This window comes from Salmo salar, chromosome ssa07 (assembly GCF_905237065.1).
Source record: "Salmo salar chromosome ssa07, Ssal_v3.1, whole genome shotgun sequence".
Lineage (NCBI taxonomy): Eukaryota > Metazoa > Chordata > Actinopteri > Salmoniformes > Salmonidae > Salmo > Salmo salar.
This window is the reverse complement of record NC_059448.1, coordinates 65,743,264-65,761,098: the sequence shown is the minus strand read 5'-3', so window position 1 is coordinate 65,761,098 and position 17,835 is coordinate 65,743,264. Positions and strand designations below refer to the sequence as shown.

The window sequence follows — 17,835 nt, the reverse complement described above, 5'->3', positions numbered from 1 at the left end:
ACACACACACACACACACAGCCTCCATGACGCTTCCGTCCCTCCCGCTGTCCTGGACGAGCCCCTGGAATGTGGTCCCATTTGAAATGTAATCAGGGAGACTTGTGTTTACGTCTTGGACTCTGACGGCGATTACACATCATTTATCTTACTAATCCATGTATTTGTGTTGAATAGGAGCGCTGTCCGTACTGTAGACCAACATCACACATTAACCTTGTTAAGAATGTCTGTTTCTCTATGGCACATCTCCTTCAACTCTTTAACCACACACACACACACACACACACACACACACACACACACACACACACACACACACACACACACACACACACACACACACACACACACACACACACACAGAGAGAGAGAGCGAGAGTAAACACAACCACCTCAGTTGTTATGTTTAATATAAAGGCAGCTGAGCAGCAGACAACATATCCCTGACTCAACACATTCTCTGTAATGTGATTTAGTGGGGCTGGGTAAAAACTCACTGCTGTCTACACACCAGCTATACAGGGACACACCTGACATAGTTACAGGCCCTTCAGCCTTCAAACATTACCATCTGACATTTATGAAGCTCTTATTTGTCCCGGAAACTTCCCCCAGAGAGAGGGAGGGAGAAAGAGATAGGGAGCGAGAGAGATACAGAGAGAGATAGAGAGATAAAGAGAGAGACAGAAGACCCAACTAAATCCTGAGAAAACAAAAATATAATTACTTGGCACATTGGAAAGAATTTACCAAAAAACAGAGCAAGCTGGAATGCTACTTGGCAGAATACCTGACCACTGTGACTGACCCAAAATTAAGAAAAGCTTTGACTATGTACAGACTCAGTGAGCATAGCCTTGCTAATGAGAAAGGCCGCCGTAGGCAGACCTGGCTCTCAAGAGAAGACAGGCTATGTGCACACTGCCCACAAAATGAGGTGGAAACTGAGCTGCACTTCCTAACCTCCTGCCAAATGTATGACCATATTAGAGACACATATTTCCCTCAGATTACACAGATCCACAAAGAATTACAAAACAAATCCAATTTTGATAAACTCCCATAACTATTGGGTGAAATACCACAGTGTGACATCACAGCAGCAAGATTTGTGACCTGTTTCCACAAGAAAAGGTCAACCAGTGAAGAACAAACACCATTGTAAATACAACCCATATTTATGTTGATTTATTTTCCCTTTTGCACATTGAAATGTATTTATTCCTTTGAAACTTGTGAGTGTAATGTTTACTGTTCATTTTTATCCATTTCACTTCCTTTGGCAATGTAAACACGTTTCCCATGCCAATAAAGCCTCTTGAATTGACTTGAGAGACACAGAGAAACAGAGAAAAATTATTCTGAGAGAGAGAGAGAGAGAGAGAGAAATTATTCTGAGAGAGAGAGAGAGAGAGAGACAGAGAGAGAGATTGAGAGCTGCGGGATAACAGAGAGTCTTGAGGTAGTGTACAGAATAGAACAGTACCTGGGCCAGAATAGAACAGTACCTGGGTCAGAATAGAACAGTACCTGGGTCAGAATAGAACAGTACCTGGGTCAGAATAGAACAGTACCTGGGCCAGAATAGAACAGTACCTGGGCCAGAATAGATCTGTACCTGGGTCAGAATAGAACAGTACCTGGGTCAGAATAGAACAGTACCTGGGCCAGAATAGAACAGTACCTGGGTCAGAATAGATCCGTACCTGGGTCAGAATAGAACAGTACCTGGGCCAGAATAGATCCGTTCCTGGGCCAGAATAGAACAGTACCTGGGCCAGAATAGAACAGTATCTGGGCCAGAATAGAACAGTACCTGGGCCAGAATAGAACAGTACCTGGGCCAGAATAGAACAGTACCTGGGTCAGAATAGATCCGTACCTGGGTCAGAATAGAACAGTACCTGGGCCAGAATAGATCAGTACCTGGGTCAGAATAGAACAGTACCTGGGCCAGAATAGAACAGTACCTGGGCCAGAATAGAACAGTACCTGGGTCAGAATAGAACAGTACCTGGGTCAGAATAGAACAGTACCTGGGTCAGAATAGAACAGTACCTGGGCCAGAATAGATCCGTTCCTGGGCCAGAATAGAACCGTACCTGGGCCAGAATAGAACAGTACCTGGGCCAGAATAGATCCGTACCTGGGTCAGAATAGAACAGTACCTGGGTCAGAATAGAACAGTACCTGGGTCAGAATAGAACAGTACCTGGGCCAGAATAGATCCGTACCTGGGCCAGAATAGAACCGTACCTGGGCCAGAATAGAACAGTACCTGGGCCAGAATAGATCCGTACCTGGGTCAGAATAGAACAGTACCTGGGCCAGAATAGATCCGTACCTGGGCCAGAATAGATCCGTACCTGGGCCAGAATAGAACAGTACCTGGGCCAGAATAGATCCGTACCTGGGTCAGAATAGAACAGTACCTGGGCCAGAATAGATCCATACCTGGGTCAGAATAGATCCGTACCTGGGTCAGAATAGAACAGTACCTGGGTCAGAATAGAACAGTACCTGGGTCAGAATAGAACAGTACCTGGGCCAGAATAGATCCGTTCCTGGGCCAGAATAGAACAGTACCTGGGCCAGAATAGAACAGTATCTGGGCCAGAATAGAACAGTACCTGGGCCAGAATAGAACAGTACCTGGGCCAGAATAGAACAGTACCTGGGCCAGAATAGATCCGTACCTGGGTCAGAATAGAACAGTACCTGGGTCAGAATAGAACAGTACCTGGAGTATAGCCTACCTGGAATGAAAATGAACCATAGGAAAAGCATCCTCCATTCGCTATTTAAGTGCATAAATTAGATGTATTTTCCCGCTGCTCCTGTTTCCAGACAGGTGATTATAATGGTCCATTCTAAATCAAAACAAATGTCCCACATATATTATTTAATATACGTAAAGACAAGATGAAATCAATTATAGTCTGATGGGTGACAATATTAGCATATCACATGTGAATGATATATATATATTATTAATTGATAAACAATGCCTTTTTTTGCGACTTTTTTGAATCAGTCTCACACCTCGTGTAGCCTAGCCCATAGGCCTATATGTTTTAATAAGGTTAGTATCACACCTCATGTAGCCTAGCCCATAGGCCTATATGTTTAATAAGGTTAGTATCACACCTCATGTAGCCTAGCCCATAGGCCTATATGTTTAATAAGGTTTATATCACAACTAAAGTGGCCAAATAACTTGTTAAAATGAAGCGGGTGTAGAGCCTAACTGACATACATAAGCAGAGCGTGAGTTTCATGTTTGGGAAGATTTTCACCATAAAAATGCACCTTTATAATAAAAGCATTACATTCATAATTGCATTTGCAGTAATGGAACATACACGCTTACAGCCTACTGCCGTGTGTGTGTTGCTGCACTTATAATGTGAAGAAATAGCCTAAACGTTAGCCCAACAGATGTTAGCCCAACAGATGTTAGCCCAACAGATTAGCCCAACAGATGTTAGTCCAACAGATGTTAGCCCAACAGATGTTAGCCCAACAGATGTTAGCCCAACAGATGTTAGTCCAACAGATGTTAGCCCAGTTAGCCCAACAGATGTTAGCCCAACAGATGTTAGCCCAACAGATGTTAGCCCAATATCTTCAGCTAAACATTCTGATCTGGTCCGTCAGCCACATTGCAAAAAATACATTTTTGTGATGCTAGTGGTTGTGATGCTAGTGGTTGTATTAATTTGGGATGCTAGTGGTTGTGATGCTAGTGGTTATATTAATTTGGGATGCTAGTGGTTGTATTAATTTGGGATGCTAGTGGTTATATTAATTTGTGATGCTAGTGGTTGTATTAATTTGGGATGCTAGTGGTTATATTAATTTGGGATGCTAGTGGTTGGGATGCTAGTGGTTATATTAATTTGGGATGCTAGTGGTTGGGATGCTAGTGGTTATATTAATTTGGGATGCTAGTGGTTATATTAATTTGGGATGCTAGCGGTTGTATTAATTTGGGATGCTAGTGGTTATATTAATTTGGGATGCTAGTGGTTGGGATGCTAGTGGTTATATTAATTTGGGATGCTAGTGGTTGTATTAATTTGGGATGCTAGTGGTTATATAAATTTGGGATGCTGGTGGTTGGGATGCTAGTGGTTATATTAATTTGGGATGCTAGTGGTTGTATTAATTTGGGATGCTAGTGGTTGTATTAATTTGGGATGCTAGTGGTTATATTAATTTGGGATGCTAGTGGTTATATTAATTTGGGATGCTAGTGGTTGTATTAATTTGGGATGCTAGTGGTTGTGATGCTAGTGGTTGTATTAATTTGGGATGCTAGTGGTTATATTAATTTGGGATGCTAGTGGTTGGGATGCTAGTGGTCATATTAATTTGGGATGCTAGTGGTTGTATTAATTTGGGATGCTAGTGGTTGTGATGCTAGTGGTTGTATTAATTTGGGATGCTAGTGGTTGTGATGCCAGTGGTTATATTAATTTGGGATGCTAGTGGTTGTGATGCTAGTGGTTATATTAATTTGTGATGCTAGTGGTTGTGATGCTAGTGGTTGTATTAATTTGGGATGCTAGTGGTTATATTAATTTGGGATGCTAGTGGTTGGGATGCTAGTGGTTGTATTAATTTGGGATGCTAGTGGTTATATTAATTTGGGATGCTAGTGGTTGTATTAATTTGGGATGCTAGTGGTTGTGATGCTAGTGGTTATATTAATTTGGGATGCTAGTGGTTGTATTAATTTGGGATGCTAGTGGTTGTATTAATTTGGGATGCTAGTGGTTGTGATGCTAGTGGTTGTATTAATTTGGGATGCTAGTGGTTGTGATGCTAGTGGTTGTATTAATTTGGGATGCTAGTGGTTGTGATGCTAGTGGTTGTATTAATTTGGGATGCTAGTAGTTGTATTAATTTGGGATGCTAGTGGTTATATTAATTTGGGATGCTAGTGGTTGTGATGCTAGTGGTTGTATTAATTTGGGATGCTAGTGGTTGTGATGCTAGTGGTTGTATTAATTTGGGATGCTAGTAGTTGTATTAATTTGGGATGCTAGTGGTTATATTAATTTGGGATGCTAGTGGTTGTGATGCTAGTGGTTGTATTAATTTGGGATGCTAGTAGTTGTATTAATTTGGGATGCTAGTGGTTGTGATGCTAGTGGTTGTGATGCTAGTGGTTATATTAATTTGGGATGCTAGTGGTTATATTAATTTGGGATGCTAGTGGTTGTGATGCTAGTGGTTGTATTAATTTGGGATGCTAGTGGTTGTGATGCTAGTGGTTGTATTAATTTGGGATGCTAGTGGTTGTGATGCTAGTGGTTGTGATGCTAGTGGTTATATTAATTTGGGATGCTAGTGGTTGTATTAATTTGGGATGCTAGTGGTTGTATTAATGTGGGATGCTAGTGGTTGTGATGCTAGTGGTTATATTAATTTGGGATGCTAGTGGTTGTATTAATTTGGGATGCTAGTGGTTATATAAATTTGGGATGCTAGTGGTTGGGATGCTAGTGGTTATATTAATTTGGGATGCTAGTGGTTGTATTAATTTGGGATGCTAGTGGTTATATTAATTTGGGATGCTAGTGGTTGTATTAATTTGGGATGCTAGTGGTTGTATTAATTTGGGATGCTAGTGGTTGTGATGCTAGTGGTTGTATTAATTTGGGATGCTAGTTGTTGTGATTCTAGTGGTTATATTAATTTGGGATGCTAGTGGTTATATTAATTTGGGATGCTAGTGGTTATATTAATTTGGGATGCTAGTGGTTGTGATGCTAGTGGTTGTGATGCTAGTAGTTATATTAATTTGGGATGCTAGTGGTTGTGATGCTAGTGGTTATATTAATTTGGGATGCTAGTAGTTGTGATGCTAGTGGTTGTATTAATTTGGGATGCTAGTGGTTGTGATGCTAGTGGTTGTGATGCTAGTGGTTATATTAATTTGGGATGCTAGTGGTTGTGATGCTAGTGGTTGTGATGCTAGTGGTTATATTAATTTGGGATGCTAGTGGTTGTGATGCTAGTGGTTATATTAATTTGCGATGCTAGTGGTTGTGATGCTAGTGGTTGTATTAATTTGGGATGCTGGTGGTTATATTAATTTGGGATGCTAGTGGTTATATTAATTTGGGATGCTAGTGGTTGTATTAATTTGGGATGCTAGTGGTTGTATTAATTTGGGATGCTAGTGGTTATATTAATTTGGGATGCTAGTAGTTGTGATGCTAGTGGTTATATTAATTTGGGATGCTAGTGGTTGTGATGCTAGTGGTTATACTAATTTGGGATGCTAGTGGTTGTATTAATTTGGGATGCTAGTGGTTATATTAATTTGGGATGCTAGTGGTTGTGATGCTAGTGGTTGTATTAATGTGGGATGCTAGTGGTTGTATTAATTTGGGATGCTAGTGGTTATATTAATTTGGGATGCTAGTGGTTATATTAATTTGTGATGCTAGTGGTTGTATTAATTTGGGATGCTAGTGGTTGTATTAATTTGGGATGCTAGTGGTTGTGATGCTAGTGGTTATATTAATTTGGGATGCTAGTGGTTGTATTAATTTGGGATGCTAGTGGTTGTATTAATTTGGGATGCTAGTGGTTGTGATGCTAGTGGTTATATTAATTTGGGATGCTAGTGGTTGTGATGCTAGTGGTTATATTAATTTGGGATGCTAGTGGTTATATTAATTTGGGATGCTAGTGGTTATATTAATTTGGGATGCTAGTGGTTGTATTAATTTGGGATGCTAGTGGTTGTGATGCTAGTGGTTATATTAATTTGGGATGCTAGTGGTTGTGATGCTAGTGGTTATATTAATTTGGGATGCTAGTGGTTGTATTAATTTGTGATGCTAGTGGTTGTGATGCTAGTGGTTGTGATGTTAGTGGTTATATTAATTTGGGATGCTAGTGGTTATATTAATTTGGGATGCTAGTGTTTGTGATGCTAGTGGTTGTATTAATTTGTGATGCTAGTGGTTGTGATGCTAGTGGTTGTGATGCTAGTGGTTATATTAATTTGGGATGCTAGTGGTTGTATTCATTTGGGATGCTAGTGGTTGTGATGCTAGTGGTTGTATTAATTTGGGATGCTAGTGGTTATATTAATTTGGGATGCTAGTGGTTGTATTAATTTGGGATGCTAGTGGTTGTATTAATTTGGGATGCTAGTGGTTGTGATGCTAGTGGTTATATTAATTTGGGATGCTAGTGGTTGTATTAATTTGGGATGCTAGTGGTTATATTAATTTGGGATGCTAGTGGTTATATTAATTTGGGATGCTAGTGGTTGTATTAATTTGTGATGCTAGTGGTTGTATTAATTTGGGATGCTAGTGGTTGTGATGCTAGTGGTTGTATTAATTTGGGATGCTAGTGGTTGTGATGCTAGTGGTTGTATTAATTTAGGATGCTAGTGGTTGTATTAATTTGGGATGCTAGTGGTTGTATTAATTTGGGATGCTAGTGGTTGGGATGCTAGTGGTTATATTAATTTGTGATGCTAGTGGTTGTATTAATTTTGGGATGCTAGTGGTTGTATTAATTTGGGATGCTAGTGGTTGTGATGCTAGTGGTTGTATTAATGTGGGATCTATTGCATCCCACAACTGTCCCAGACTATGTTTGGAATATTGATTTCTCACACAGAATAGAACAGGTCGACTTTAGTACTATGGGGGATATTAGATTGACACAGGCTAGTGCTTTTGCTGTTCGTTAGGCCTACTCATCTCGTTGGCTGACGAAAACTAAATGTGGACAGTTCTTCCAATATCATCAATTTGCACCTCGGAATTGGATAAGGACGTGCGCAGCAAATCTTGTCTGCTAAATGAACTAGTGTAGCCCAAAGCCATTTGGCTTAGCCAGATCAGGACCTAACATAAGGACAACAAGAGTATGCTATTCTGTTCTTCTGAAATACATTTTCTTCATATCATGCTTCTTTAGACCTGTCTAAAATAAATAATGATTTATTGTGAAGGTGTAGGCTATATTACATGGATTTATTAGACTTTTTAAATGTAAATGTTCCAAAGGTCTGCATCAGTGGCTTGTAGGCTGTGTGTGGAAACCAGCAGATGCTAAATGTGTTTATGTTAATTAACGATCAATTACCGTGAGACTGTTATTTGCTTGACAATCACCGGCTGGCGAAATTTTGTGACCGCCACAGCCCTAGGTAGGAGAAGGTTTGTATGGGAGATAGGTAGGAGAAGGTTTGTAGGAGAAAGTTTGTACGGGAGATAGGTAGGAGAAGGTTTGTACGGGAGATAGGTAGGAGAAAGTTTGTACGGGAGATAGGTAGGAGAAGGTTTGTACGGGAGATAGGTAGGAGAAGGTTTGTACGGGAGGGAGGTAGGAGAAGGTTTGTACGGGAGGGAGGTAGGAGAAGGTTTATCCGGGAGAAAGGTAGGAGAAAGTTTGTATGGGAGATAGGTAGGAGAAGGTTTGTAGGGGAGATCGGTAGGAGAAGGTTTGTACGGGAGTTCGGTAGGAGAAGGTTTGTATGGGAGATAGGTAGGAGAAAGTTTGTACGGGAGATCGGTAGGAGAAGGTTTGTACGGGAGTTCGGTAGGAGAAGGTTTGTACGGGAGATCGGTAGGAGAAGGTTTGTACAGGAGATCGGTAGGAGAAGGACAACTGGGGTGGTGTACTATACTATTAAACCAATGAATTCTAACTGTTTTTAATCATTTATAAATGACATTGTTAATATATCTAACAACAACCACATTTAAATAGCCCACGTGTGTTAGATTCTAAAGGAGGACAGAGGCCACTCTATGAACCTATGGGGGGTCCAGAATCCCTAATAAACTGAATAGAAACAGCCACTGGGGGAGAAGGACGGAGGAGGACAGAGGCCACTCTATGAACCTATGGGGGGTCCAGAATCCCTAATAAACTGAATAGAAACAGCCACTGGGGGAGAAACTTCAAAGTGTTCCCTGCTCCCTGTGAGAGGATCTGGAGGACACATGTGTTGAGTTAAGAGTTGAAGTGGATGTTAGTCGAATCTGTATCAGATCTCTCTTGATGATAGAAACACATAGGGGAGAATGGTGTAAGTTGAGCAAAAAAGGGGTACATTGAGCCACCCTTGTTTCTAGGAATCCAGACACAAAATGGATTATTTGACCAAATATTTAGGAAGGAGGTCATCATTTCATTGAGTCTGAAGGAAGAAACCACATGGAAAAAGTGGTAAGCAAGTTAGGTCCAAAAAACTGTTTTCATAAAGTCCAATTAACGCATTGTGTTCGAGGGTTCATAATCTAAACCAAAGTAGATCATTTTAAGGTTGTTCTGTACATCAGTTGGGGTCTCTATAAGCTTTAATATGAGGACCAAAACCTAACATGAAAGTACATCATTATAGCTGTGTGGGCTAATATTATCAATATGTTTGCCTTGGGGTAAATTGAGCCAATGGCCATGGGGTAAGTTGAGAAAATGGTTAAGGCAATGGCAAGTTACGCAAATTGAAGTGTTTTCTTCCCGATCGTAATGCAAGGCATTATCGCTGGGATACGAGGTAACAAACGGTGGAATTGTCGTCGTCCCCCAGGATTATTTATAAAGTCTTCTGCATTTAACCCAACCCCTCTGAATCAGAGAGGTGCGGTGGGCTGCTTTACAGTTGTAATACTACACCCCTGAAAGGAGGGAAATACTGACACGTAACATCAGAGACAAAATGAAACTTAGGACATTTTTTAGAACTGTACTGTTTGCATGTTGATATCATTTTAATGTAGGCCTTATTGGGGAGATAGGCCATGTTGATATCATTTTAATGTAGGCCTTATTGGGGAGATAGGCCATGTTGATATCATTTTAATGTAGGCCTTATTGGGGAGATAGGCCATGTTGATATCATTTTAATGTAGGCCTTATTGGGGAGATAGGCCATGTTGATATCATTTTAATGTAGGCCTTATTGGGGAGATAGGCCATGTTGATATCATTTTAATGTAGGCCTTATTGGGGAGATAGGCCATGTTGATATCATTTTAATGTAGGCCTTATTGGGGAGATAGGCCATGTTGATATCATTTTAATGTAGGCCTTATTGGGGAGATAGGCCATGTTGATATCATTTTAATGTAGGCCTTATTGGGGAGATAGGCCATGAGATATTCATATTGAAACATGTATTTTTTTTTAAGTTCCTAACTTGTTTGACGAAATTCGTACAGATTTTCTCAGGGGAGCCTACATGGGGCCCCGACCCCAAGTTTGGTAACCACAGACCTAACCCCCCTATCTATCTGTTTGCTTCCTCTCTGTCTCCTCTGCTTCCTCCTGCATGCCGTGCAGCCTCACCACTGAGCACCACATCACTATCTGTCTCAGTAGCCTACTCTCTGTAAAGCAAGTCTTTTTCTGCTCTGTTTAACGTTAGCTTCTTCATCCTTCTTGCTGGCTCAGTAATACTAACCAGAGCCCTTCAACATTACTACACTAGAAGTCTCTGCCGGCAGCTAGCCACCTGACTGACTGACATATCTATTAGTGACTATGTACAAATTGTGCACTCATGAGTGGGTTTTTGTTTGGGTGGGTGTCTGTAGACACGGAAGGAGTCACAGTTTTAAAATGGCCTTTTGTCTGGCATCTCGCAGACACACTGTCAGAAACCTCTGTAGTTGCGTAGTAGAGCCGACTGGAAGCTTCCGTAGTTCATTTCACGTCTCAATCCGTCGGCCTGTGGAGGGCGGAGTCAGCCGTTTGACTCTGGGGAACCAATCAGGAGGAGGCAGGAGAACATAACGAACAAAGCACTGTTTATGATTCCGCTCGTTCTCAAAGAGGCAGGCGAGATTACAACTCAGTCCGATCAACAATATAAGCATTCTGAGCTGGGAGCAATATTTACATGTTGACCTGTAATTCATTTTCTTTATTATGAACAAAATATATCTTTTTATAATAACTAAAAATCTCATTAGAAGAGATTCCAGAGATCTGGACCTCAGTGTCCTCATACGTAGTTAGGACACTGACCCCACCCCTCCCCTACTGGAACAATTGTGTATCTAAATTGTGTGTGTGTGTGTGTGTGTCTGTGTGTGCACGGAGAGAGGGGCAGTGACCTGTGGTCTCTCACCTCCTAAAGGAATGGGTGCGTTCTTCCATCCGAGGTGAGGGGTCAAAGGTGAGGGGTGGGGGTCAGAGACTGAACTTGACCTAGGGACCGGTGTCCAGGCAGCATCTTTCACAAACAACAAGAAAACACACATCACAGTTCAGAACATGCTCTATCCATAGGGATAGTTAAAGGACTCAACTTGGATATAACCTGTTTTAGCATGGACATTGCCACTGAGGGCTTAGGGATCCATAGGGATTCCTATGGGTTGGGAGCGATCAGCCAATTATCGGAGCATTGTCATCTTCTTCAAATTGGGTGTTATGGTTTACAAATGGCTGAAGCTGTATCACCACCATCTAGTGGCCAAAATAAATGAATGACACCCAGGATTTGGTTCAGGATCCAGCACTGCAGGTGGCGGTAAATCACCAATATTAGCTTTTCACTTTTTTCAAACACAAAAGAAGAAGAAAATGTACAACTTTAAAATGGAGATGGCCCATGCTGTCAGATGCCATAATGGCACAGACACGAAGGTGAGACGTCTTTCCATCTCTATGGTTCCATCTCAGTCTGCAATGCATTTCATTACATCAACTCTTATTGCAATCCAAAATTATTCTGCTTTTTCACGCATTGTATTAAACCTTTACTATTATTGCCTTTCCATAGTCGCCTCATCTCAACTCCAATTCATACACTTCAGACTTGTATATACATTATGACTTCATAACACAATAACCCACAGGGGGCATACATGTACCAAGGCCTCTTCCCCTGTTGCACAGAGAACCAACAGTTGGTTAGCGTGCGACGCTCTCAGAGATCCAACAGTTGGTTAGCGTGCGACGCTCTCAGAGATCCAACAGTTGGTTAGCGTGCGACGCTCTCAGAGATCCAACAGTTGGTTAGCGTGCGACGCTCTCAGAGATCCAACAGTTGGTTAGCGTGCGACGCTCTCAGAGATCCAACAGTTGGTTAGCGTGCGACACTCTCAGAGATCCAACAGTTGGTTAGCGTGCGACGCTCTCAGAGATCCAACAGTTGGTTAGCGTGCGATGCTCTCAGAGATCCAACAGTTGGTTAGCGTGCGACGCTCTCAGAGATCCAACAGTTGGTTAGCGTGCGACGCTCTCAGATATCCAACAGTTGGTTAGCGTGCGACGCTCTCAGAGATCCAACAGTTGGTTAGCGTGCGACGCTCTCAGAGATCCAACAGTTGGTTAGCGTGCGACGCTCTCAGAGATCCAACAGTTGGTTAGCGTGCGACGCTCTCAGAGATCCAACAGTTGGTTAGCGTGCGACGCTCTCAGAGATCCAACAGTTGGTTAGCGTGCGACGCTCTCAGAGATCCAACAGTTGGTTAGCGTGCGACGCTCTCAGAGATCCAACAGTTGGTTAGCGTGCGACGCTCTCAGAGATCCAACAGTTGGTTAGCGTGCGACGCTCTCAGAGATCCAACAGTTGGTTGGCGTGCGACGCTCTCAGAGATCCAACAGTTGGTTAGCGTGCGACGCTCTCAGAGATCCAACAGTTGGTTAGCGTGCGACGCTCTCAGAGATCCAACAGTTGGTTAGCGTGCGACGCTCTCAGAGATCCAACAGTTGGTTAGCGTGCGACGCTCTCAGAGATCCAACAGTTGGTTAGCGTGCGACGCTCTCAGATATCCAACAGTTGGTTAGCGTGCGACGCTCTCAGAGATCCAACAGTTGGTTAGTGTGCGACGCTCTCAGATATCCAACAGTTGGTTAGTGTGCGACGCTCTCAGATATCCAACAGTTGGTTAGCGTGCGACGCTCTCAGATATCCAACAGTTGGTTAGCGTGCGACGCTCTCAGAGATCCAACAGTTGGTTAGCGTGCGACGCTCTCCTCCTCTCCTCTTTGTTTCTCCTCAGTTGTAATCTGTGTTCCGTGACTGTGTGTGTTTTGGGTTGCTGTGCCCAGTCCCCCAACACAGCCCCCCACACAGACTGAACTGGGTTCAAAAGGCTATGATGCAGAATGATTGATACCCCACTGTGAGACCAGAGTAGCGTGTGACTCCGTCGACTAGATCAAAGAACTGAGGTCAACAAGTTCATTGAAATAAAGGGGCCATTCTACCACGGCAGATGGCACACGGAAACATGTTTAAGTAGCGGTTTACTTAGAGATTTGGACTTTACATTCTCAGAGACTCAAAGCTAGTGTCTGACACTACAATATTAGCTACACTTCCTTTCAGAGGCATCAGGCGTTTTACATAATAGACTTAAATACAGTCTTCTAGTTGACCATCCGCCTGTTTCTCATCACCGTGGAGGTCGTAGAGAACCTGGAATGCGGGGCTAACCAAAATGTTTGGACATCAAACCAGAGACATCAATATATTCCAAGGCAGACAGAGAGAGGGGGGACAGGGTGCATCCTGGGTACCTTCTGACGGATGCCAGAGAGGTGTCAGCTCAGCACTCCTACCCAATCAAAAATTATAATTAAATGAATAGGGGTGTAGTCACCACACACACTGTAGTGAGACACTTGATCCTCTTCCATGAAACTCCCTAGAGGTGCTGAGATCTTCCGCATAAAACAAACGACGGGTCCTAATGAACGAGTGTGCTTCAGAAGGTAGCCGAGGATGTGCCCGACTCAAACCTCAAAACATCACACGTGCTTGATGTTTCTATATTCTCAACCATTCATATTTCAGACAGTAATCATACCCAATGAACTGAACCATCAGAATAAGTGAGAGAATGTTTCAACAGAGTCTAAAACAGAAGACGGTATCTCTAGTGTAACTCTAGGGAGGGGCCCAACTACATATGCTGTTCATTTGTTCACAATGTTCTGGGCTAAAAATACAGGCAATGTATAGTAAATAATTTATGTAGAACTTAATTAAATATGATTGCATTGCCCCAGTCACTACGATGACTCGGCTATGACTCAACCCTGCTCCAGGGAGTGTTCTGATGTTCCTGGCCTCTCTCCTGTCACCTGTCACCTGTCTGGCTACAGCCCCTGCTCCACCTGCCACTCTGGGCCAATGGCCAGTCAGAAGTCAGGCTTGGCCGCGGTCCCAGGCTCTAGTCCTGGACACCACATCACACAGTCACAGCTGACAGAACAGCCGACAGGCACATAGCAGCTTTACAGCCTTCACAGCCCTGCTTAAAGTCTGCTGCTCTAGTCTGCAATTCCACAGGTCTCCATCCATCCTCTCTGGTGCCAGGAACTAGGAACAAACCTTGGTATGGAGATGTTGTCTGGGCTGCGGCTGCTCCCTCTCATCTCTGGCCCTGCTCTAGGATTCTCTGCCTCTTGACTTCTTTCCCTCTCTCATCTCGCTCTATACCCCCCCTCCATCTGGTCTCTAGCAGTAACATGAGTGGGCTCCCTGCCATCACCACTGTGTAAACAGATACCAGGAAGTTCCCCAAGTGAAAACGAACCCTGATCCAAGATGATGCAGGAGGAAACCCAACACTAACTCACTCATCCCAGTCCCACTGACTGGCACCTAGGGCAGCACTCAACACTCAGTCCTGACCATTACCACCAACAGCACCCAATAGAATAATAATGAGCTAGTGGTACGGATTTATTTTACCTTTATTTAACTGGGCAAGTCAGTTAAGAACAAATTCTTAGTGTTAGTGCTGTATACTGGTATTGGTAATTTCAGGCAGAAGGTACCAGTTGAAAAGGAGTGTGCAGTGTTTCTAAGTATTGAACTGTGTTATTTCCAACCAAGCTTGCAGCCTGCAGGTAAAACAGTATGTTTGAAATAGTAGAAGAAAAAGTGACAATTCTAATTCCATCAGAGTTCCTGAACTTTGTCTCCACCTTCTGGTTACAGTGTGCCACTGCAGCACTAGGGGGACAGGCAATGCATAAATCAACATAAATCAGGTCAGGAGGAAGGATGCTAACTTCTATAAACCTACCAAACTCACATTAAAGAGGACAACCATATCCCAATAAGCAAAAGGCCGTTGAAAATACATATTTTACAACTATTTTCCAGACGTTGACACCAGGTACATTTTAGGTGATGAATGAAAGATGAAAATATGTATTTTCCGGACATTGAAAATACCTATTTTCTGGACATGAAATCAGGTGCATTTAAAAATATGTATTTTTCGGTCATTGATTCCATGGCCAAATTTCAACTGCTATACATTCTCTATTATAATAAGTAAGCATTATATTACAGGCATCACAAGACATGTCTGAAAGTCCCATGGTACCAGGTGAAAAAATGAATGGAGGTATGGAGACTGTTTAGTGCAAAAAATAAGGTGTTAAATACATGTAAAAAATATATTAAAAATCCTGATCTTTCATATATCGCTCAGACACTTCAGAACAAACTTATTTTTGATTATATCTGTTGTTCCAGGTAGTGAATCTGTTATTCAATGCATTCGAATAGGCTAATAGCAGTAAGGTCCCCCAAAAATTATCCAATCATTTTTTTTCTTGTGTTTTTTATACTTCATATACTTTATACTTTTTATAATTCAAAATCAAACAGCTAAATGATCCTTGGTATGACCTTCTTAAAACAAAACCATATAGCTTAGTAGAACCCCCACCCCCCTGCCTTAGACAGGTTTTAATAGGAAAGAGGAATCAATTGTAGATCGCAACAAAATACTTATCACATGCAGCAAGTTCCTCTGGATAAGAGCGTCTGCTGAATGACCAAAATGTAAAATGTAAAAACAAAAACCCTTGCAAAGCATGCTGGATATTATTCTAATGAGCTCCGCCCCAAACAAGTACAAATTTGTTCTGTGCGGATCAGATCAAAATCTGAACGAATCATAGACGTCTAGGCTGTTTCACAAGTTTGAACATCACAGTACAGTACGGCACAGTAGAACACAGTAGTGTACAGTACAATGCAGTACAGTACAGGACAGTAGTGTTATTCAGTCGAGTATTGATCAATCTGGACCGGAGATCTACCCGTTTCCCCTATATAAAAGGTACTGTCCCTCTTGACTGTCTCCCAAACAAAATCAACAATAACCACAAACATTCATCCCACCACTCAAAAATCACAAACCACCACTCCCCTTCCAGTATCCTGAAGAATCAGTTTCCATCCCCTACTTTCTATTTTTAATCAATTTATTGACCTCTTTCCCAAGGACCCTTACCATAAACCGGGTTGGTAGTTGGTATCCTCTACACAACCCTTCCCCTTAAACCTAAACCAGGTTCATATCCTCTACCCAACCCTTCCCCTTAAACCTAAACCAGGTTCATATCCTCTACACAACCCTTCCCCTTAAACCAGGTTCATATCCTCTACACAACCCTTCCCCTTAAACCTAAACCAGGTTCATATCCTCTACCCAACCATTCTCCTTAAACCAGGTTCATATCCTCTACACAACCCTTCCCCTTAAACCAGGTTCATATCCTCTACACAACCATTCTCCTTAAACCAGGTTCATATCCTCTACACAACCCTTCCCCTTAAACCAGGTTCATGTCCTCTACACAACCATTCCCCTTAAACCAGGTTCATGTCCTCTACCCAACCATTCCCCTTAAACCAGGTTCATATCCTCTACACAACCCTTCCCCTTAAACCAGGTTCATGTCCTCTACACAACCATTCCCCTTAAACCAGGTTCATGTCCTCTACCCAACCATTCCCCTTAAACCAGGTTCATATCCTCTACACAACCCTTCCCCTTAAACCAGGTTCATGTCCTCTACACAACCCTTCCCCTTAAACCAGGTTCATGTCCTCTACCCAACCATTCCCCTTAAACCAGGTTCATATCCTCTACACAACCCTTCCCCTTAAACCAGGTTCATATCCTCTACCCAATCCCTCTATTTTATTTGAAATTTTTTTACTTTTACTTCTTTACATTTTTTTATCCATTAAAGTTTGTTTTAATCAAATCTAGTTGAAGTAGAAAAAATGAGAACTCCATCACCCTTGAACCGTTACCTTGCCAAACCTGACCTTCACCATACAGTCCCAGAGTTCAACTGTCTCCCTACTCCATTAGTTTCTGTCATCCAACACGTTTAGATTGTCAACAACAACAACAAAACAGTCTATCAATATGTCCCCTCTAAAAGATACAAAGGACAAGGTCTATGGACATACGGGGTTGCCCGCGTCCCTGAACCCGCCAACGTCTCACCTCTCCGGAAAGCTGAGGACGCACTCCTAAAAACAATCCCGGAGACAGTCTGGACAGCCTATGCTACTGCTCTGGTGTTACATCTCCATTTCGGCATATATTCTAAATATTTATAACAAAGCACGGTATCATCCGACAACTTTATATCATGGCTACGACGGAGTTGACAGCCACCACTAACGTCAGGCAAATCAAGTTCATAAGCTACACAGCGGACGTTTATAAAGGTACCCACCGTGTATGGTCGCTGTCTTCCTCTGGTGGTGCGCTCCAACACGCCACAGAGATATATAGGCGCTCCAACACGCCACAGAGATAATATATAGGCGCTCCAACACGCACTGAAAAATACTAGCAAAATCTTTGTTTCAATTCTTCTTGGTTTGTAGAAAGATGGCAAAGGTAGCCACTAAAACTGAAGCTGTCCCGACAGTGTCCGTGTCTGTCTGAGTATGCGAGTGGAGTACGGATGTGTAAACGGAGCCGACTCCGGGGATGTCACGACTCGTGGATGTTTCCTCTTGTTGACTTGAGTTAGCAGCGCCAGCTGCTACTGTATCTAG

General features: G+C 42.4%; 1 pseudogene; it reads right to left on the bottom strand.

Annotated features, from left to right (window-relative positions):
• LOC123743814 (proline-rich protein 5-like) overlaps positions 1 to 17,562 on the bottom strand; it is a 64,462-nt pseudogene extending 46,900 nt beyond the window's left edge.
• Positions 17,563 to 17,835: the final 273 nt, after the last annotated feature.